This window comes from Pleurodeles waltl, chromosome 7, assembly GCF_031143425.1.
Source record: "Pleurodeles waltl isolate 20211129_DDA chromosome 7, aPleWal1.hap1.20221129, whole genome shotgun sequence".
Classification (NCBI taxonomy): Eukaryota; Metazoa; Chordata; class Amphibia; order Caudata; family Salamandridae; genus Pleurodeles; species Pleurodeles waltl.
Genome location: NC_090446.1, coordinates 115,533,517 through 115,557,138, shown reverse-complemented (window position 1 = coordinate 115,557,138; position 23,622 = coordinate 115,533,517).

Below are 23,622 nucleotides of genomic sequence, written 5' to 3'. Positions count from 1 at the left end.
TGGGGATTATAATTTTGTGTTAATCATTATATTATATTGTTGTGAAAATGTATATTTTTTAATATATAGATATTTTTTTTAAACTAAATCCGGACAAACTGCATTCCATATTTTGAAGAAAAAATGATACACTGACTTTAGAAAGGCAAAAAAGATCAATACATGGATTCGGAGTCAGCATGATGAAATAAGTAAGCAACATAACAGAAAAAGCACAGCTTCAAGGTAGAAGAAAATGTTAGACTGTCCCTTGAAGCTTGCACTGGCAACATAAACAATTGAAAAATCATTACATGCTCCAAGGTATGGCATATTTTGAAGAAATGTAAGACAGTCATGAAGTGGGAAAAAAGAAACATGAAGCAAATAACAGAAAGCAATGATATCAACCCTTAAAGAATATTAACTATAAGACAGCATATATAAATTCAGTTTGTCTATTACAAGCTAGCACCCACACAATCATCTAACATACTCAAGGGACTGCATCAATTGCAAAGTTAGCAGACTGTTTCCACTTTATGAGGGAAAAGGAGCAGGTACACTAGACATGCATATAGTGCCCCTCCCCACCCCGTTACCAAAATTTGAATAGTAAGGGCCTGATTTAAATCTTGGCAGAGGGAATACTCTGTCACAAGCCTGACAGATATTCCGTCTGCCTTATTACGATCGCCATAGGATATCATGGGATCATAATAAGGAGGACAGGATATCTGTCACGTTTGTGATGAAGTATTCCACTCTGCCAAGATCTGAATCAGGCCCTCTATCTCTGACACCTCTGTCTCTAGAAAGGACACATCCGGGGCATATAGCTTTCATGTTAGATAAAGGTACTGTGAAGAGTTGCACAGATCTCTTTTTGGTCATGGAACCAATTGAGAATCACTCGCTAAGGGATTCAATGTCGAGAATTCCACAACCTCTGCATAAATGGAAGATATGTTACATTCCTGTACATAGCCATCTTTTGATCCTCGTTGATCGAAGGAATGTTTGAAAATAGTCTAACCACTGGCCATCATTCAGGGTAGCATTCCAACCCTTCTTTTTATTGCCCACCACTTCACTTCATATTAGACACACCCATATGCAAATCAGCTTTGGTCCTGCTCTAATAGGAGCAGTCCAGCTCTATCTGCCAAGCACAGTTATCTCTAAACCAGAACAGAAACAACTTAAGGCCTCTTAAGGCCCACGAATTGCCAGTGGCTAGACTATTTGCAAGCATCTCTCTAATCACCTTGTGTGTGTTCAACCTACTTATGTTGGCAAGGTAGCAATTCAAGGTTGACCAGATACAACACCCTACACTGTGTGGTGACACCAACCCATACTTATTTTTAACTCGGTATTTGTCAGTAGTGAAAGACTGATAATGTTTAGCAATCCCACGTTGAGCCACTTTTTATTCAGGTAGAAGTTCAGAAAGGCCTATCCACTCTGTTCCTTCAGGACAGTGAGGGTCACCTGTGAAATTGCAGAATTCCAGTCTCCCCATTAAAGTCTTCCGGGGCTGTGTACAATTCAGCAACAAGGTATCAAGTATAAAAAGAGGAAGAAGAAGAATCAGAAGAAGAAAAAAAGTAAGAGATGAAAAAACAAGAATCAGAATAAATATAATCGGAAGAATCAGAAGGAAAATAATCTGAACAATCAAAAGAACAATCAGAAGAAGAGGAAAGATTAGAAGAAGAAGAAGGAGTAGAAGAAGAAGAAGAAGAAGAAGAAGAAGAAGAAGATATGCAACAACATAATGTGGTGTATAACTTCATTATGTTAAACGCTGATGACACGTAAAGTGCCAGTTGGTGAAGGGTGGTTTTAACTTCCACTGACAAAATAATACAATAGTTTTCAACTTCGCAGCTAGGTAAGATACAATTTTTTTTGTAATCACACCTTTTCAGAGGCTAGTTGATGGTGTGCCTAGTTTGCCTGAATAGTTAAATGAGGAAATGACCATGTCAAAGTTACCCTTCCTAGCACTCATACGAATGTGTAAAGCCAGCAAAGGGTTATGCAATCTAAAGGGTTGGTCACTCGACCATCAGGGAAGGGTGTGTACCAAGAACAGAGATAGCATGACCAACGAGCAAATGCACAAGAAGTTGTAATTAAATGACCCACTGAACCATCGTGGACTATTGTGAATGTCGGCTTTATCACCAAAACCTCTCCATCCTCACCTCTCCTGTCAACACTGTTAACTTGTGCGGCATTTACCTGTGCACCATTATTGCATTTAAGTATACAATGAAAAAATGATTCAATACTGAAAGTCTCTTTATTTTGATTTAATGTAGTTTAATGCAATTACATATAAATGCAAGATAGTGAAACATAAATAACATTAATAATAACTTTGAGAAAATACCACTGGGTAGCACCACTATTAGGGTGAGCTTAGATTATTGGTAATATTGTTTTTTCACCAAGTTAAAATAGAATAAGATACACAATTAGGTTGATTGTATGTCACAATAAAATATATACTGAACATTGTTTGGGCATAGGGTTATGGTTAGTATTTGGATTCAATTTATGATTAGGGTTATGATAATGCTCCCTAGGTTTTAAAAAGTGATTTAATGTAATTTAATTTAGATAGATTCAAATAATGGCAATACATAATAAGCATGCGTTAGTGTTAGGTTTAGCATTCACCCTGGGGCTGGTAACAAGGGGTGACTCTTCAGCAGTAGTGTTTTAGGGAATTACACCCACTTAGCAAGTTAGAAATAGTGTCTAGGGGCTCCTAGCCAGGAATGGCAGTGTCTGTGTCGTATTTCACCTCTGATTAGCAACAGTGATGTATGACAAGATCAACTAATGCATACTCATTTTTTTGGAATCTGGTTTCAGCTCATGCATGTATGCACACACACATGCACACAAACACATTTGGTTTCAAGAAATGTATTTTACTTTCTGCAAAGTCCCTTTTCCTCCCGCTGATATCCACAACATCATACCGAACCTCCGAGCCTTCTACTCTGACCCCCCAACGTAACTTGTTACTTCATGTTTTTATTTGGGCATACTATGGTGCAGGGCTGGCTTTAGGGCTGTGCAGATAGTGCGGCTGCCCCTTTAGGGGGGGGGCACTGACCTCTAGGGGGCGAGGGTGGACACTGTGTTCAGAACTAACTTACGTTTGAAAAGCTCCTGCCGCAGAGTTCCTTGTGTATCCAGCTTTCGGCAGCAATACAAATGTCACGCTAATGCTTCTGAGTAATGTTCCTACTAGATAAAGAAATCAGAATTTTGTCTAGTGCAGTTCTGACTCATCATAAAGTAGTGTAGAGGGTTAATATGCCTGCTGCAAAGAGCGGATCTATATTTTATGTGGATAGCTGAGTGGATTAGTAAAGCCAGCCTTTGTCAGCACTTTGAAACAAAGTAAATGTATGCGAGAGAGGGGCTGTGGAGAGATAAGAGACACTTTTACTGGGTGGTAGTGGTAGTACTGGTGGTAGTGAGGGAATCCGAGGAGGCCATGATGGGGGTGCACTAAAAAAGATTGTCGCACCAGGAGCCGCCAGCGCTTAAGCCGGCTCTGCTTTGGTCAAACTGACACCCACCAGTCTCTCTGACCCTATGGTGTCAATATCCATATTTCATAAAATTAAACTGACATTTGATTTATTTTAAAATAATCATCTATATGTTTTACACTGGTTATATTTAAGCTTACCATTAGCATTGGAATTAGTAATTAAGTTAGTAATTTAGTGAAAAAGAGTTCCCTAACTGGAACTCCACTACATCCTTTCTGTTCTGGATGGTTTGGCCATGGTGTGATTTTCACCCTTGGCTAGACAGCTTGACCATCAAGGACAGAGGGGCTTATTATGACCTTGGCGGATGGAAAAGTCCGTCCACCGAAGTCTCGACGGGTAGGTTACCGCCAGTGTGGCAGCCTTCCCACCGAGCCCATTATGCTTTTCATGCTGGGTCAGCCAGTGAAAACACAGTTTCCGCCCACTGGCCCAGCGGAGAAGGACCACAGCATTGTCTTCGGCTCATAATAGAGCTGTTGACAGTGCTCTAGTGCATAGGGTGTAGCAGTGGACCCAGAGGCTAGGATAGGCGATGGGCAAGCAACGACACTTAGGTGTACAAAGCTGTGGCACCATTATTGGTAAAACCTGTGAAAAACAAGAGGAGGATGCGTTACAAAAGTAAATTCACGAAACTCCTTCAGCAGGAGGGACGGTAATCTCATGGCTGTCTTAATCAGGCAGAGTCGGCACTAGAAATGAAAATAAACACATGAGCCTATTTGAGGTATAACCGCACTTATCTGAGAACTGCAATTTCATCTGCTGGCTAGAAAGCTTTTTAATAGATGTTTCACACAAGGGAATTTTCTTTCTTTCAGCTGCAAGCGACTAAACCTGATTGTGAAATTCTATTAAAAGTGCTGGAACATTTTCGGAATACTTACGGACTTCCTTATGAAAGTTTTAAAACTTCACCCAAAGCACCTTGTAAGTATTTTGATTGCCTTATTTTATTATATGTATATGATTTTTAGATTTGAAATGTGTACCAGCCCTTAGGCATCAGCAATATTCTATACAATTGCACAACGTTAAAACGTAAAAGAGCATTAAAAATTACAAAAGTAAGAAAATGTAAATTCGTTACCCAAACGGACACATAAAAAACAGCTGAGTCTTCAAACTTTTCACTAAGCACTTACATCTAAAAAACGCAGTTCATTTCTGCCATCCTCGTGCACCCACCACCCCAGTTAGAGGTAGGAAAACACTATTTTTTGATGGCAGAGCCACATCTGGTTTCACCTTTGGAAACTATTGACCTAGCAACTCATCCACAACTGGGCCACCCAGTGCTTAATTTGTAAAAAAAAAAAAAAAAAAAAAACATGCTGGTGCCCAAAGCCCTTCTCTTAAACACGAGTCTGCTGCAATTAAATATGCGAACTCGGAATACAAAGGCAGCCTACTCCTGAAGCCATCTCGGACCACTTTAATCCATTTACAGCCACTTCCTGCCCCTTCAGCTCACTCTTGCATCTTTCTGCTTTCTCCCATTGTGCCACTTTTTCGTTTTCCTCTTTGTTCGTCTTTCTCATATGTGTCTTTTGCTTGGGGTAAATACTTAAGGTAGAAAATAAGTTCCGACCCTCAAAAATAAGTGTCAGTGCCCCGCACCGGAACCAACAAGAGCAAATCAAGCATGCACAGTGATGATCACCCAGCCCTGTTGAGGAGAGTGAAAACCACATTTATTTTCCATACCTGGGTCTCCCATTAGGTGGACCTGGCATGAACGACACACATTTGGGGTTAAAATTCTCTTTGCAAGCCAGCACTATTGAATTTTTTTATTTGCACGCGTTTCTAACTCACCTTTGAGAACTTGTTTTAGAAAAATAAATTATTATGGTGAACTTGGCCAAAGATGGCTGCTTGTCCAATCAGTGCACTGTTCTGCCATTTGTGCAGCTGCTGAAAGCACAGAGATCTCCTACGGGCAGGCAGTCAGTATCATAAAAAGTAGGGTGACCAGAATTTTAAAGCCAAAAACCGTGACTATTCACAAAAACAAAAGAAGGACTACAATTTTACATCTGACCAAAGCACAAAAGGACAGCTCTCATCAGCGTTGGATTACGGAAGCGGCACTAAGGACATAAAGAAAATTTAATTTTTAAAGCCAATATCATGCCTCTTAATTAACTTGCTTTCTTTTAACAACTGCTATCTATCCCTGCTTTGGAAAACAAAAAATTCACCTCACACAGTTTTCAGTCGACCCTCTCTAAAAACCGGGACATGAGCTAAATCTCCAAAAATCTGCCAGGACAGCTGGTGAAAACCGGGACTGTCCCGGCAAATCCGGGAAGCCTGATCACCCTATAATAAGGCAAGAACAAAGCAAGACCTCCGCTGTGGTGGTAGACTGAAAAATAGCCAAAGGCTTGTGACATTTTTCTTCAAGTGTGTGGTCTTCAGTTGGAGAAAACCTTACTCCTACAAATTGTCTGTCCTGTGGATACATCTACTACCCTTCCAACCAAAGAAACCAGTTGCCCAAAAGCAATGGCCTCTCAAGTCAGGCAACCAAGGCCCAGATTTACAAGAATCTGGTGCATCAATACTGATGAGCCAGATTACTTGCCTCCCTCCTAACGCCACCAAACGACACCATGGGTGCGCTGCATTTACAAAACGGTGCACTACGGCGCACGATAGGCTAATAGCGTCAAAACATTTAACGCTATTGTGGTGCTTTGCTGCACTAGCGTCAAAAACTTTATGGCTAGTGCAGCAAAGTTCAAGGAGGCCCATTTATTTCAATGGGTGCATCCTTTTAACGCCTTCTCTGAGCAGGCGTTAAAAATGACGCCAAAAAAGGAGAAATTAAATCTTGTGGATTTCATTGCACCATTTTTGTGGGCCTACTAAAACGCCGGAATGCCCCCATTGCATACATTATGCCTGATGCAGGGATATTGTGGCGCAAGGGGTCGCAAAGTGGCGCAATGCATGCATTGCGCCACTTTGTAAATATGGCGCAGTGTTTTTGCCTTGTTGAGCCTCATTAGCATAAAAAAATGACCTTAATGTGGCGCAGGGGCCTTGTAAATCTGGGCCCAAATTTAAAAGCCTTGGCTCACTAGAAACTGTGGGACCAAAGAAGTGAGCGCAGAACAGGCTTTTTCCCAGTGAAACTTGCTGACACTGGTTAATTGCCGGACTTCAGAATGTAATGTGGCTGTTAAAGGAGACACTGGGAATTTAGGGACCCTCAAAACAGAACTACTACTGTCCAGGAGAGGAATGCTCTGTGCCTGGATGAATGTCCTCAAGTCATCCTCTGAAGACCTGGAGGTTTCTCAGCCAGTGGAGACTGCAATTGTTGGGTTGCTTAATTAATTTCAGGTGGATGTGCAGCTGTGAAGCTCAATGAGGTGTACATCACAAAGGCTTAACATGTGAAACTGTGCAGGGAAAATACCACACACTGCCATCTCCCGCAACTGGTGCTGCACAGGGTTCAAAGTACACAGGAAGAGAACTGTAGGATCCATAGCCTTGAATTACAGTGAATGCCAGAGGAAGAGATTTTAATCCTTTGGTTGACGTTTATGCTGTTCTGGAGGACCATGAGCCAGTGCAGAACCCTTGCGGATATATTTTCGCCATGGAACAGTACATTGGAAGTTCTTTCACCAGATGTTTCCACCCCAGCTAGCACTATCAATGAGTACCACTGACTCAAGAAATGTGTTTTTTATATTACCTCCAGGCTCTAGAAAGTGCTTATCTCCACTAAAAGCTATCTTATACGTTGTGGTTTAACGCAAAACATAGTTTCATACCCATGATAGGCATACATGACACATAGGGGCATATTTATACTTGTTTTGAGCCAAATTTGCATAATTTTTTTTATGCTAGTCTACCCTTTGCACAGGCTTGCACCATTCCATAAATATGGTGCCTGGCTGATGCACAGAAATGGTGCAAGCCGGTGCTAAACCTTTTGGTTCAAAATTGCGTTTGTGCAGTTTTGCACCAAAAAAGTATAAATCCAGGCCATAATGCCAACAGTTTGCGTCAGGATTGTGATGCAAAAAGATCACGTTAGTCTGTTCTTACAGTGCATTGGATTTAAATAAGTGAAACATATCTAACCCACCGTGCTCCGGCTCCCTCGATTTCAGTGGAAGTCAGACACAGTTTTATACATCCAAGCATAACTGTCACAACTAAGTTGCCCATTGCTTGAGAGTGTGTTTAAACGTGGAATATAACTAGAAACAAAGCAAGCATCTTCAACGTTCGAGGAAAAACATAATTTTGCCGTTGGAGTGCTACCCTACAGCTATGAAAAAGGGCACATTTTTGGACCTTTTCTTGAGAATAGCTGCCATCTAGTGGTGGCGCACTAAGGCAACAGCCTATGTTTGATGAGGAAAGTGTTAGAGCTGCTTGTAAATTAGAAGATGATCTACATGAAAAAAACGTGATAATTCTTAAAGTGCTCTTCATGATATTTTCGTAGAGAAGCTCCATATCCCAGGGATCAGAGAGTCGAGCAGACAGGTCTCTCGTTATCAGTGCTTAAGCAGTTCATGACCACGTGCATGCCTGCTCTTTCACAAGGTCATTCAATGTAGCAGGGATGCTCCCTTTGTAGTCAGAGCCTAATACATGACTTACTTAAAGTCTGGGAGCAACTTTCTTGTTTCATTATGTCAACAATTGGGCAGAATAATCTACACCAAAATAATTCTATGCTTGCAGAGTAAGATTTATAATATGTCACAAATGCCACGCGCTCTTTTACCTAGGCTCGCCTACTGTAAAGCTTGTTAATATCCTCGAGGGTGTATTGCACTGTGGAAAAAAGTGTGAATAAATAAATGCATTAACATCTCATTCGAGTCTTTCCCTGTGCTGCTGCACTCTGTAATGCCACTGGAGACCAGTTCTAGCTTTCTACTTATTTATTTATAGTTTTTCGTTTATGCTTTTCTTAAGTGCTTGAGCTTTTGATGGCTGTTTCAGAAACTATGAGTTATAAAATGAGTTACTACGGGGTTTAGTGGTAAAAAGTGAGGCATACAGAACTAACTAATGGATCAGTTAAGACCTTTTTTGGACATTTTTGATATGGAAAGAACACACAAATCTTTAAAAGATTTGAGCCAGGAAGTCAAAGCAGCCCAGATGTTGCAGTGTGTTTAAACTATGACTTATAGCCTTGGAGCCTCAGAAGGGTTCTTATCTAGTTGATGTTTAGTGGTATTTTCCTTTCACAGCTCGATGAGTCCCTTGCCCATATCCTCTGCTTGCATTACAACCCTTACAAATCCCACTGCTCGCTCTGCCTTCCGATTGGCTCTCAAAGTTCATATACTTGGCACAAGGGTTTTAGAACCTTTGACTATCTTTACAAATCCCTCTCGAGGCAGAAAAGCAAGTAAAGGGCAGCACATCTGTTAAGATAGCTTTGTGGACTAATGATTTCTTAACAGAGATCCATGTGTAGCCTGAAGGTCACAGATTTGAATTCCTGTGGGTCTATTTAACCTTTTGTTCTGGCAAGTCTATAAAATGATTTTCATTGAGTTGGGATCCAATTGACGCCTGTTATTAGTGCCTAGAGACCAGCTAAATGGTACAGTATGCTTTATAAATGTAGTAATTATTACTCTACCTGTTACAGCTGAAGTGTGGTGAATGGAGGGATCTCCTTCCAGACCATTTGTAGGTCACCAGGTGAAGAAAGCACCAGTTCCTGTGTTGAGCATAGGTATTATGTGGTCGTGCTTTTGCAGGCTATTTCTTGCTGCTCCTGTTTGCATTGCTTTTAACAACTTAGGGCCTAGTTTAGAGTTTAGCAGACAAGTTACTGTGTCACAAACGTGACGGATATCACATCCTGCCATATTACGATTCCCATTGGATATAATGGGATCATAATACGGAGGACCAGATACACGTCACGTTTGTGACGGAGTAAGCCCATCCGCCAAACTCTAAATTAGGCTCTTAGTTCCTTCAATTACATTTTTTCCCACTAGTTCCTTCTGGCGAAAACCCTTCACCTACACTCCCATAAATGTTGTTATACGCCCTCCCTATCCCACCCTCAATACAAATGTACTCCTACACTTCCCTGGAGTACATTTCTAGCAGGACGGGAACTTAAAAGGTTTGTGAATGTTTGCCTACTTTGCAAGGCATTCCAATCCCAGAAAGACCACTTCCCCACCCCTGGGAGCAGATTTACTACCAAATATTATTACACCGATTTCGTGCAAGTAAACCAATTTACAAGTGCTAATTCCATGAATTTGCACTCTTAATGGTACCATTCCCACACCTAAGTTGAACATAGGTGCACATGTGGCTTTTTGAATCCAGTCAGGGCTCTTTTTCATGTTTCACGATTTTTCTGTGTGCGGTTTCCCCCGTTTCATTTCTGTCTCTACCTCTCTCATCACTTACAATACTCTTTCTCATACTTACTAAGAAACTTAGCAGTTTCAAGATCTATTTTGAGAGTGTTTTAAGAGTTTTTTCACGAACGTCACTAAGTTTGAGATAAGGAAATCCAGGTGACAAATCCAACAAATATTACGGTTTGTAGGAGAAAAAAGTGCAAAACCTTTATGAGGAAGAATTGAAAAATCTGTGACAAACCCTTGTTTGTCAAAGAAATTGTGACAGCAGGCGAAATTCTGAGAGGGTGTACATCTTTGCAATTTTCGTGAGAATGTTAACTATGCCACCTTTGCAAAAAAAGGTCTGTGGAACTTATATTTTGCACACATACTTTCTATCTCTTTCTCTAAAGACCCAAATTTACTAAGGTTTGTGCAACGCAACCTGCAGATAAATGTCTTATGGTGCATAGTTTAAAGCCAACAATTGTGCTGTGCCATAGTTCCCTCATGTCACTCGTCCTTGATATTATGATTAATGTTTGGCTAAAATGAGCTAACAATTTACTGTTGCACCATGATTGAAAGGTTCGAGCCTCACCTACCAGTGCACATCTCCTCTTGCAGACAATTGCCTGGAGTAGCGTAATTTTGGCTACACCCCTACACGTTACAGAAGTAACTCAACAATGTACTCAACATCACAAATTCTGTGTGCCTAAACCTTACTAATGTAAAGTGAAGCATCAAAACGTATTATTGAAGATGCATTCACTGTAGAAATTAGAGTTTCATTTATACACGCAAGTTTAATCTTTAACATGTAGCTTGTTGTTCTTGTTCATATTTGTGCTTGTATTTTAAAATACTGCATTTATTGAGAAACATATTGCTTATGTAATCATGGATTAATTGTTCATGCTTTACATTTATTCTGATATTCTGCTTGCAATTATAATTGAGTACTTAAAAGTGCACATTAGCAGTTTTTTACTAAATTAGCCAGGGTAGGTCTTCATTCTTAATGTGATAAATGTACTTGCTGTGCTTTACATGTTTTTCCTTTGCAGGTGCACAGCCTTGATTCTTTACTTAATGAAAGGAGTATTGTGTACTAGACATCGAAAGGCCTGAGAAAGGAGATCTTGCCATAGACTGGATGATTTAACGAGAGGTAGAAACCTCCTATTCATTGTCTGTCTAAACAGAAGAAACTGAAGACTAACCTGGTCACTAGAGTTCCGTGGGATGGGAGAATCACTCCATGTTGCCAGTGCACTCTGTGAGAAAGAGAAAAATATTTGGTGTCTGATGACGTGTTCAGAAGATACCAATGCTCCTGGAACCTTTCACTTCTTAGACTTACAGCCGACTCCTTTAGACCTGGACAGCTTCAGATCTTTCAGACCCTTGGCCCTTACAGTGCATAGCTTCATGCTTACACTGAATTCTGTAGTTCTGTAGACTTCTACTAGAGTCTTTGTGATGCTGACACCTACCTAGCTCTAGTCCTGAACTTTCGAGATTCCATCCTATTTAGCTTAGATCTAACCACATGTCTTTAACCCCTAGGGTGCCCGGGACGTAACGGTTACGTCCTCGTTTGCACCGCTCGGGTACCAAGGATGTAACCCTTACGTCCTGCTATGGGCCCTCGGGGGAAGCGCTAGTGCTCACTCAGATGTCCCAGCAGTGCCCTCCCCGGGCAGGGATGGAAGGGGAATCGCCTCCCCTTCCCCTACTCCCCCCCAGATCCCCCCGGGGACTCTGATGACGCTGACCTCATCAGAGGCTGCCTCCACTGCGCTGATCGGAAGAGAAATGCAAAAGCATTTCTCTTCCGATCACGTGGAGGGGGCAGGAGAGGCATCAAAGGAAAGGAAAGGCCTTTCCTTTTCTTTGATGTCTCGCTCAGCATTTCTGCTGCCGGATTGTGAAGTGATCGGGCAGTAGAAGTGCCCACTAGACACCAGGGAATGTTTTATTTTTGTTAATTACTAAGAAGGGGAGCGGCTCCTTGGGCAAGGGCCACTCCCCATGGGAGCAAATTATTTCAAGGCCATTTCTGCCCCCCGGGGGCAGATCAGCCTATTCTAATTAGGCCGACCTGCCCCCGGGGGGGCAGCAACTGCTAGACACCAGGGATTCATTTTTTATTGTTTTTGTTTAATTTTTTTAGATGTGGGGAGCGACCCCTTAGGCAAGGGTCATTCCCCTGGGGGCAAAATTATATTTAGGCAATTTCTGGCCCCCTTGGGGGCAGATCTGCCTATTTTAATTAGGCCGATCTGCCCCCAAGGGGGACTGAAACCACTAGACACCAGGGATTTTTTTTGGTCAATTTCACGCAAGGGCGAACGACCCTGTAGGCAAGGGTCACTCCCCTGGGGGGGCAAATTTTTAGGGCCATTTCTGCTCCCCTTGGGGGTAGGTCGGCCTATAGTAATAAGGCCGATCTGTCCCTAGGGCGGGCAAAAACCTCTAGGTACCAGGGATCACTTTTTTTTTTTTTTTTTTTTTTTTAGAAGTTGGGAGCGACCCTGGTGGGGAAAATCTGTTTAGGCCATTTCTGCCCCCACTAGATTGGCCTATTTTAATTAGGCCAATCTGCCCCCAAGGAGGGCAGAAACCACTAGACACCAGGGAGTTTTATTTTTTTTGCGTCAATTTCATGCAAGGGGAGTGACCCCTTAGGCAAGGGTTGTTTCCCAGGGGGCTACATTTATTTTAAGCCAATTCTGCCCAAAAGGGGGGTAGAAACCACTAGGCACCAGTTTTTTTTTTGCGCCAGTTTCACGCAAGGGGAGCGGCCCTTAGGCAAGGGTCGCTCCCCTTGGAGGGGCAAATTTATTTTAGGCCATTTCTGGCACATCAGGGGGCAGATCGGCCTATTTCTATTAGGCCGATCTGTCCTCAGTGGGGGCGGGAACCCACTTAGGCACCAGGGATTGGTGTGTGTGTGTATGTGTGTGTTTTGTTTGGGGGTACCGCCCCTTGGGCAAGGGTCGCTCCCCATGGGGGCACATTACTGTTGGCCATATCTGTCCCCCTTGGGGGCAGATCGGCCTATTTTTGGAAGGCCCATTTGCCACCAAAGGGGGGCAGAAAGCCCACCAGAGACCAGGGAAGATTTTTTTTTCACAAAAAGAGGGTGGGGTATGGCCATACCCCCACCCCAAATAAATGGGGCCAAAGTTGTTCTGCCAACCGGTGGGCAGATGGGGCAATTACCCCTGATGCACTCCCCGGGGAGACAGAAAGGCCACTAGATGGCAGGGAATGAAAAAAAACAGTGGGGTGGTGGCTACCATCCAGTATGGGCATGGTTATACCCCCACCCCAACTGAAGAGCGTAACCGTCTTTCAGCTCTCCCCCACACACTAAAACATCTTATCCTATGCAAGCAAGAGGACATTTGATTATTTTGGGTTTTGGTTTCACATTTTTTACATTTGGGCCAAGAGAGCTTGTCTAACTCTCAAAATTGTCCTATTTGGAATGGTGAGGACTGCACTTTTTTGACTTTAGGACGCTGCCATGTAGAAAAATCCACAAGACCTAGACACATCTGAAAACTAAACATCTGGGTGAGTCCAGGGTGGTGTGCTTCACATGCACCCGGCACCATTTTCTTCCCCACAATGCCCTGCAAACCTCCAACTTTGCTGGAAATCACATATTTTTTCCAAATTTTTGTGATGGAAACTTCCGGAATCTGCAGGAATCCACAAAATTCCTACCACCCAGCATTGTTGCACATATATTGATAACAATTCTGCCATACTTGTCAGCCTAAAAATGTTTTTTTTCAACCTGCCTTTTGAACCAGCTTTGGTTCCCCCTCAATTTTGACATGTTCTTGGCTCTTCCCTGTCACAGGCACTTGGCCCACCTACACAAGTGAGGTATCATTTTTACCAGGAGACTGAGGGGAACGTTAGGTGGTAGGAAATTTGTCCCAGTGCATTGATCCTACACAGAAATGTGGGGACAATGTGATTTTTTGGTTAAATTTGGGATTTGCTGGGGATTCTGGGTAAGAAAACACTGGGAGATCTACTCAAGTCACACCTTCCTGGACTCCCTCAGTGTCTAGTTTTCAGAAATGGTTGGGTTTGGTAGGTTTTCATATATGGCTGTTGAGCCCAGGACCAAAAACGCAGGTGCCCCCAGCAAAAACAGGTTGTTTTGTATTTGATAATTTTGATGCGTCCACATAGTGTTTTGAGGCAGGTTTCCCTAGGTGCGACTAAGGTAGGGGCCAAAATCCACAGCCGGACACTTTGCAAAAAACACGTCAGATTTCAATGTAAAAATGTGATGTGTCCATGTTGCATTTGTTGCCGCAGGCACAAGGCCTACCCACACAAGTGAGGTACAATTTTTGTTAGGAGACTTGGGGGGACACAGAATAGAAGAACAAGTGTTATTGCCCCTTGTCTTTCTCAACATTTTTTCCTTCCAAATGTAAGACAGTGTGTAAAAAGACAGCTTTTTGAGAAATGCACTGTAATTCACATGCTAATATGGGGACACCGGAATTCAGAGATGTGCAAATAACCACTGCTTCTCAACACCTTATCTTGTGCCTATTTTGGAAATACAAAGGTTTCCTTGATACCTATTTTTCACTTATTATATTACAGCAAATTAATTGCTGTATACCCGGTATAGAATGAAAACCCATTGCAAGGTGCAGCTCATTTATTGGCTCTGGCTACCTAGGGTTCTTGATGAACATACAAGCCCTATATATCCCCACAACCAGAAGCGTCTAGCAGACGTAACAGTATATGGCTTTCAAAAATCTGACATCGCAGGAAAAAGTTACAGAGTAAAACGTGGAGATAAATGGTGTTATTTTCACTTCCATTTCAATATGTTTTTATTTCAGCTGTTATTTTCTGTAGGAAAACCTTGTAGGATCTATACAAGTGACCCCTTGGTGAATTCAGAATTTTGTCTACTTTTCTGAAATGTTTAGCTGACTGGGATCCAGCATTGTTTTCACACCCATTTCTGTCACTAACTGGAAGGAGACTAAAAGCACAAAAAATAGTAAAAATTGGGTATGTCCCAGTAAAATGCCACAATTGTGTTTAAATGTGCTTTTCTGATTAAAGTTTGCCTGTTCCTGAAAGCTGGGAAGATGGTGATTTTAACACCATAAACCCTTTGTTGATGCCATTTTCAGGGGGGAAAAACACAAGCCTTCCTCTGCAGTCCTTTTTTTCCATTTTCTTTTAAAAAAAAACGAAACTTTCACTGTATTTTGGCTAATTTCTTGGTCTCCACCAGGGGAACCCACAACCTCTGGGTACCTCTAGAATCCCTAGGATGTTGGAAAAAAAGGAAGCAAATTTGGTGTGGGTGGCTTATGTGGACAAAAGGTTATGAGGGCCTAAGCACGAGCTGCCCCAAATAGCCAAAAAGAAAAAGGCCTGGCACCTGCGCAGGAAAAGGCCTGGCAGCGAAGGGGTTAATCCTATTCATGCTGAGGAGGAGAAGTTCAAATTTCATCAGGAATATCAATTCCTACTTCTTGGTTTCTGTATTGCTGTGACTGTAATTCCTATATGTCTTATGCTAAGGAGACTGAACCTATTCCGGTGTTTTAGCTTGCCGGTTCTGATTCTGTACCTTCATAATCTGATTTTGATATGCACATATATTGGAGTGATTTCTAATTTGTAATACATTTTCTAAACTTCAGCATTGATTCCTGGTTCATTTTGTGCAGCCAAATTGGCTTCACAAAACATAGATTGTAAATTAGTTACTAACTCCCTTGCCTCCAAGGACACTCAATGATTCATCGGATGAATATTACCAACTACTTCCGTATGCACCCCATCATGCCGAAGGGTAAATCATGTAATATGTGCAGTTTTGCAGAATCTCATTGAAATATCATATAATTTACTTTTGACTATTGTTTGCACCTGATTTCACACAAACAATATATGGGTCAATTTTGGATATGACTTTAGTTGATCTGAATCACTGAAGCACTGAAGAATTGTGGTTGCATCAAATGTCAATGTCAAAATCCTTTTACCCAGTGGTGGAAGTGATAAAAAAGTATGGGAACTAGAATCCTGAGTGCACTACGGGCAGGGTCAATGAGTGCGGGGTGGGGCTAAGGAAGTGGCTAAAAAGAAGACAGTGATGTGAAACTATTTTGTTGGCCTTTCACCTTCATGTAAATAAATATACAAATTAACACATACCTTAAATGAAAAATGCAAGTTAAAGTAATTAGTGGGAAATGCATTTTTGTACCTAAGGAAAGCTTACTTTTGAATCAGATCACTGCAGATGTCTGTGTGTAACGAGAGAATCATGGAACTGGATTCTAATTGGCGCAGTGGGTAATAATTGCATCTGTATTTATGGTGTTATAAGCTCTGAGGCTGCAACTGGAAACACTGTGAATATTCAAGTTGCCATTTCAAATTTGTATTACACACAGTATATGATGGGATGTTGGACCCATGTTGTATCTAGTGCAACACTTTTTTGTAAGTTTCAACTGGAAATACACAATCCAAAGCTCGAATGCTAACAGCCATACATTATCCCTCAAAAATACAGCTTTGTCACAAGGAAGCTTAACATATCTACCATTGATTTAGGTAACATGCTGGCTCCCACGCAGCCTTTAGATTTGCTGGTTAACAAGCTGCTTCCCTTTCCATTTCTTTAAGGTAACAGGCACCCTGGCAAGATGGTGTGTTTCTTCTTTTGCTGTCTGCCTCCCCCTTGGCTTCACAGTACAGAAGACCACCTCCATTTCTTTAGAGCAAGGGTCTTCAAACTGGGAGGCGGGTTCCCCTATGGAGGGCCTCAAATGATCCCAGGGGGGAGCCAGGCTCCTGACAAAATACGCATCATGCAAGGGCTTTGTTTGAGATGAAAAAGAATGAGCAGCAGTAAATCGCTCTGTAATGGGCCATTACTAATATGTTTTGTCATTAATATCCAAGCTGGGAGTATGTGTCAAAAGGGAAGAGACTCCAAACACTCTTCAAAAACCCCACCCCAAGCCCTAGTAATCATACTGTGGACACTTTTACATTAGGAAGGCCAGCCTGACCAGAACAGTATGTTTGGTATGATGTATTTGATTAAATTTTTAAAACAGTAACATGCTGCATAAACATATAGAAACATTGCCAATTTATTAAAATAATGTGGAGAATTCGGAGGGGGGGGCAGATGATTTGTTTTTTCTACTGGGGGGGCGCAGCTTAAAAAAGTTTGAAGACTATTGCTTTAGAGTCTAGGGCACACAAAAGGTTGGCCTTGGACGTCCAAACATAGTTGTCTTTTTTTAAGTACCAGAATGGTTTCTGACAATTAAAAAAGGATTGGAAACATCGTTCCCATTAGATCCGACCTACTCCAACCACTGTCTTACGCCTGAAAGTTGATTTGCCTCATGTAACAAATCTTTGTGCAAAACCCCCCACTAATATTTAGTACCTCTGGAACACATTTTATAAATTTCTAGTACTGTATCTCTCTTGTGCTTCTTAACCGGCTCTCTCTATGTCTCTTTGTGAAACTACATCTCCTAGATGCCACCTTCTTGCAAGATGCCAATGGACAGTAAGTGGGCTTGAGTGAACAGATTCCACAAATGGAAAGGCAAAGGCATGCTGCATGTGAGGTCTAGGAGGCACTAGAAAACATTTCCTAGCTAGGCACTACAATCATCAAGAACTTTGCCTACCCAAATTCACTTTACCCCTATTGCCATGGTGAAATTCCAACACAATAAAGAATTTAATTCTCTTGTTACATCTTATCTGTGCAAAGGAGAAGGGGTCCTTAGTAGAATTTTGATGGTTACCTCTAACAACAAATGGCTTATTTGAAGAAAGAGATACAGGTAGTAAATTATCACGAGACAGGAGGAGCTATGATAGCAGATCTGGTGCCTCCATAAGGCAGGGTAAGGTTTTAGCCTTCATGCCCCATTTCGGAACCCACCACATTAGCACAAAAAGCCCCAAAATGACCATTTTTAGTGTGTGGTTTTATACATATACAACCATGAATATGCATTTACCTTATCTTTTATTGCTTTGTGCTTTTTCTTTTAAATAAAGATTACTTTTGCATCTTTTAAAGCCATCTTGTTGGGTTGCTCTTTGCCTTTAAATAAACGTACACAGATCATCGGTTAATGCATTGTCAGCTGGTCGGCTGCAGTGAGAAGGATATTATGGTCAAAATAGAAGGGCTGCCATCCCATTTCAATTTCAAAAGCCTAGTCCATGATGATTTTAAACCCTTAGTAAAACTCCTGAACTATCAATCTAAGGCAGGAGACGTGATCTAGTCATTTAGCTGCCGCATTTGGATCCTTGGGGACTGAGCTCCAATCACAGCTCGTCACTTAGCTGAAATTCATGTGATTCTGGGCAAAACGCTTCGGTCTATTCTCTTGTACTGCAGCTATTTCTAGACATTGAGGGCCTCTTTACGACTTCGGCTGTGCTTTCATAGGAGCCCGCAAAACACGCTGCAGGCAAAAGACCACCAGTACTGGATGCCTTTTGTCTGCCACACTAGGAGTGTTCGGCTGGGCCAGCGGGCGGAAACAGCCTTTTTGCCCGGTGGCCCAGCAGAACACTCACCACAACATTGACGCCGGCTCGTAATTGAGCCGGTGGCAATGTTGTGGTGCGTCAGGAGCCCAAGTGCATGGATAGTGCAGGGGCCCCCACCAGGGGCCCCCTGACACCCTCTTTCTGCTAGCCTTTCCATGGCGGTGTTTACCACCATGGAAAGGCTAGTTGATGGGGGCTCGTAATCCCCAGAGCAGCGCTGCTTGCAGACAAGCACATAATTGCCGCATTTGAATCAGTCTCAGGGTGATTGTCTGCAGTACACTTGAATTTCTGGTGTGCTTGTCTTCCGTTCCCTGTTATTTTTTCCTTCGCTCACAACTGTACTCTTGGATCACTGAGTCCATGGCTGTTAAATGCCTACTTACATTGTCAGTCCATTGACTTGTCCATTGTCCTTTATGCAGCTCCCAATATTCCACTGTTCTTATAACTGTTCCAGTCAGGGACCTTTCTGCATTAAAATAGAACACACTATTTATACACACTTATATTATCACTATAGTGATAAATTACTATCCTGTATCATGCTCCACAGCTTCTCAATACCCTTATGTAACATAGACCTCTGTAATTTTGTATGGCTACCGATAGCTTACATTTCTAATGATGAATTAAGAACACTGGAATGTTGAAAGTAGGCCTGGGTGGAGATCACGGAGTCCGACTCCCAGACATCCACGGAGTTAAAAAAAACTGTGTGCTGTGTTTGGGTGGCGGGACAGGCCCGTGCACAACTGGCCTGACAGCTTTTGCTGCCTATGGCCCTGGCCTGAATTCAGGCTAGGGCTGTAGGCAGCGAAAGAAAGCTGCTGTTTCCGGCCTCTTGTGCACCGGCCTGTCCTGTGTGCAGTGCACATGGGGTACACAAGCCAAGCCGGTGCACAAGAGGCCTGAAAAAGCCGCTTTCATTTGCTGTCTACAGCCCTGCCTGAATTCAGGCCAGGGCTGTAGGAAGAGAAAGCAGCCAGGCATGTTGTGCACTGTACAGTTCTGCCTGAATTCAGGCCAGGGCTGTAGGAAGAGAAAGCTGCCAGGCATGTTGTGCACTGGCCTGCCCCATGTGCACCGCACATGGGACACACCGGTGCACAAGAGGCCTCAAACGGCATCTTTTACTGCTTATGGCCTTGGCCTGAATTCAGGCCCAACTGGGCTGCAGTGCTCACCAGGTGAGCTCCGCTCCGCTGGCAGGGCTCAAGGCATTTTTTGGACAACTCTGCGCTCCAAGCCGGCAGAGCAGAGCATTCCGCACACCCCTAGTTCAGAGCTCCATTGAAGACAATGGAGTAGCTCCGGGCTTACAATGAAACGCATATGCCCAGAGCTCCATCATTCCAATGTTTGTCTTCCTGTTATTCCCTTTTTAATTTAGAGCGTTCTACTATCATTGGGTGGAATGTTCTAATAGTCTTATAGTTCTTCTTCCTCAGGCTGTACCGGTTGTTAAAAGCCCTCTCCCTAGTCATAGGCCCTCGATCAGGGCCTTTAACAACCGATATAGCCCTCTTCATTGGGCTATATGGCTATAACAATGCATAGTTTATGCCTCACATGTAGTCCAGATTCTGTGAGGCTCCCCACTAGCGTTGGTAACTAGCAGAGATGGATTGGTCATTTATCTAAACGGGCATTTCTCGAGTGGGTAGGGTGGGGGGCATGGGAGCTGGAGCCAGGCTGGTTTTAACACCCAAAACCACTGTCCCTGTGACTCTTTCAGACTCCCTGGATTTAATGGCAGCAGGCACAACAGAGGCATGAGAGGCAGAACTGTAACATAATATGATGGGGCCAACAACAGATGTGGTGAGGGGCCTCTGCGACTCCCATCTGTCACAGAAATGCAAAGTGCTTAGTGAGAATATGTGCTCTCCTGAAGAGTGTGGGCCGCGCTACAGTGGCTGTGTGGCCTTGCGTTACTCCTTGGGATGAGGAGACAGAGAGGGGGAAAAGAGAGAGAGAGAAAGAAAGGGGAAAAACTAAGATTGAAAAAAACGAGTCAGGCTTGTTTGAACATTTTTGGCAGAACAGCTTTTGGTTTCCAGTTCAGCCCTAGAACTCCCAGAACGTTCATGCCCCAGTGACAGCAATAAAGCATGTTGGTTTTTGTGGTTACTTAAGTCTACTGTTTCAGCAGTTTTTTGCATGGAGTACGGCAGGCAGTCCATGTTATTTCTATGGATAATATTTTGAGGTTAAAAAGTTACCTGCGTGTTGGAAATTGCCCTTTATGCAGGGTCATTACCAGACATTTTTGCCTTCTTCTTTCCCTATTTGCTGAATTCATTTTGTTGGCTTTAGGACATTTGACACTTTTTCACTGCTAAACAGTAGCAAAGTGTTAATGGTCTCACCTTAAAACATAGTAGCATTGTCATATATCTAACTGCATATTTAATTTACTTATAAGTCCTTTGTCAAGAGCACTACCAGTGCCCAGGGTCTATAAATTAAATGCCACTAGTATGCCTGCTGCACTTATTCTGGCACCCACTTAAGTAGCCCTTTAAACATGCCTCTGTCTTGCCACTGCAGAGCCTGTATGTACAGTTTTGAACTGCATGTCGACCTGGCAAAGTAAACCTTTTGCCAGGCCCAAACCTTGCTTTATAACACACATAAGCCACCCCTAAGGTAGGCCTCAGACAGCCCTAAAGGCACGGTGCAATGTATTAAAAAAATAGGGGGTGTACTTTAAATTTTTACATGTCCTGATGGGAAAAACTCCTAAATGTGTTTTTCGCTACTGCAAGGCATATCTTTCCCATAGGTTAACATTGGGTTTACCTAATTACATCTTCTTCTAAGTGTAATTCACAATCTGGAAAAGATAGAATTTTCGAGTTTGGTGTCTCTGGAATCACAATTTAAAATCACATCTACTGGTAAAGTCGGATTTTAAATTGCAATTCTAAAAATGCCACTTTTAGAAAGTGTACAGAAAAAATGTTTCCTGGAGGACTTATTTAAACCTTACTCAATGTTCTGTGTTGGTCATATATTTCAACATTCATCAATAATGGGATTCCTTAATGAATAGGTAGATAACGTACTATGATCACAAATGTTTTAGTTGAAATAAAATAACCTAAGCATGCACAACAACACTGTTGTCCCCCCATAAGATCTTACAGCAGTGTAACCAGATTTAGAGATATTAGGAAGGTAAACGTTCCCCTCAACATATTGTACAGAAGCAGTCCAGAATATACAATTAAAGCTATGTCCCTTTATACTGGAGGAACTTGGTAGCAAATTCCAAGGCATATATGCTAATGAGGAACAGGTGTCGATGTTTTGGTCTCCTATGGCCAACCAGTCCGTGAGACCATCATCAGGACTCAGTGTTGTAAAAGGGGCACAAAGATACCCAACCTACACAAAAAATAAACAAATCAATCTATCAGCAAGTACATTACAAAAAGTATATAGTAATATAGTTATATACTTATAAGGAGACGCCATGTGCACACATTGCCTATATTCAATGTTAACCAAAGCACACTCCCTGCATGACCCACATAGAAGAAACCAACCATGATCAGACCACAAAGTGCATACCAAAACTCTTAAAAATGCCATTGATCCAAACAATGACTATTAAAAAAGATGTCACTTTTACAACAATGAAGTAGACAGTGAAATTGCACCACCTATAAAAACAAAACCAGAGGCCCAAACATAAACAAGTCCAGAGTACAGATGCACCTCTTTAGTCATAATCGCTGGGCGATAATAATCTGCACAGATCTGATAATCTGTTGCTAATCCTGAACACTTATGTTCCAGGTTTTGATTTTCCATACGTGCCCCTTCAAACATTGAGTGGCTGGTAAAAGGTGCATCTGGACTTTAGTTGTTACGTATTGTTTGGGTAGAAGGGACTTGTTCTCTTGTCCGCTTCATGCATCATTTTTCTTCTCCTGTGTCTTCAACGTTCCTTCACGTCTTTGTTTCATGAGTTCCCTTACATGCAGGTTCATTTCCATATCGTCACCAGTGTTTTATTCAAAGATTCCTTCTTGGCAGGTAGGAGTCAGGTAGCCAGTTCACTTCAGATAGAGGTTGTATATTTATTTGTACATTTATTTCAAAGGCTACGGGGTAAATTGCAAGTTACTTAATAAGGAAACTCCACTAGGAGCAGCATCCTCTCTGCTCAGCTCACTCTCTAACTGTCGCACTCCTCCAGTCACTCCCCAACATTCCATGACAACATACACTGACTGAGCAGAGCAGAGAACAATAAAGGTGTTAACAGAATCCATTACAAGCATAGCAGATTATAACATGCACACTCTTACAAGTGTGACAATTCTGACTATTGCATGTTTTTAAAGCTATAATGGCTTGGGCGGCATGTGTTGGTGATTTTAATGTATTTGAACTAATAAAGTAATGTAGCTGTGCTTATCTGTAAATTAGTCAAACAGTGCCACCATGAGACGAATTGTCATAAGGGCTAGTGTTGGCAATTAAGTGTTGGTGACGGGCACCAGAAACCACTGGCTCAAATTAAGCACTGCTTGTAACACTTGAACAGATATATACACTGATTATGCAATTTTCCCTTGGATTGTGGTATGTTAAAACAATTATACTGAAGACTATGCTTCGAGTACAAACTTTGACTATGCTTCGAGTACAAACATCATGCAAGATGTTTGGTAAAACAGTAAATTGTTAGGCCAATGATGTCATCAGCATGCAACTTTTTTTAATGGCAAAGGAGCATTGTCCCCCTGGCTAAGAGCGAGGATCTGTAAAATGAAACAATATTTAATTATTGTTTTATTATACTGCTGCTGGCTCAGCGAGCAACAAGTGCAGGAAGGGGCGGGGCTGGACCACTGGAAGTGGGAGAGTGAAGGGGGAGTGGGGTCTGTTCACTTTAAGTGTGCATGTGTGTTTGGCTGGCCGTCTTAGGCTGGCCAAACACACATGCACACTTAGGTTTCTTCAACCCGGCTGTCTACACAGCCGGGTTGGAGAAACTGCACAGACTATCATGCAGTGTCTGAGCGGCTGGCCGAGCCACTCAGACACATCCT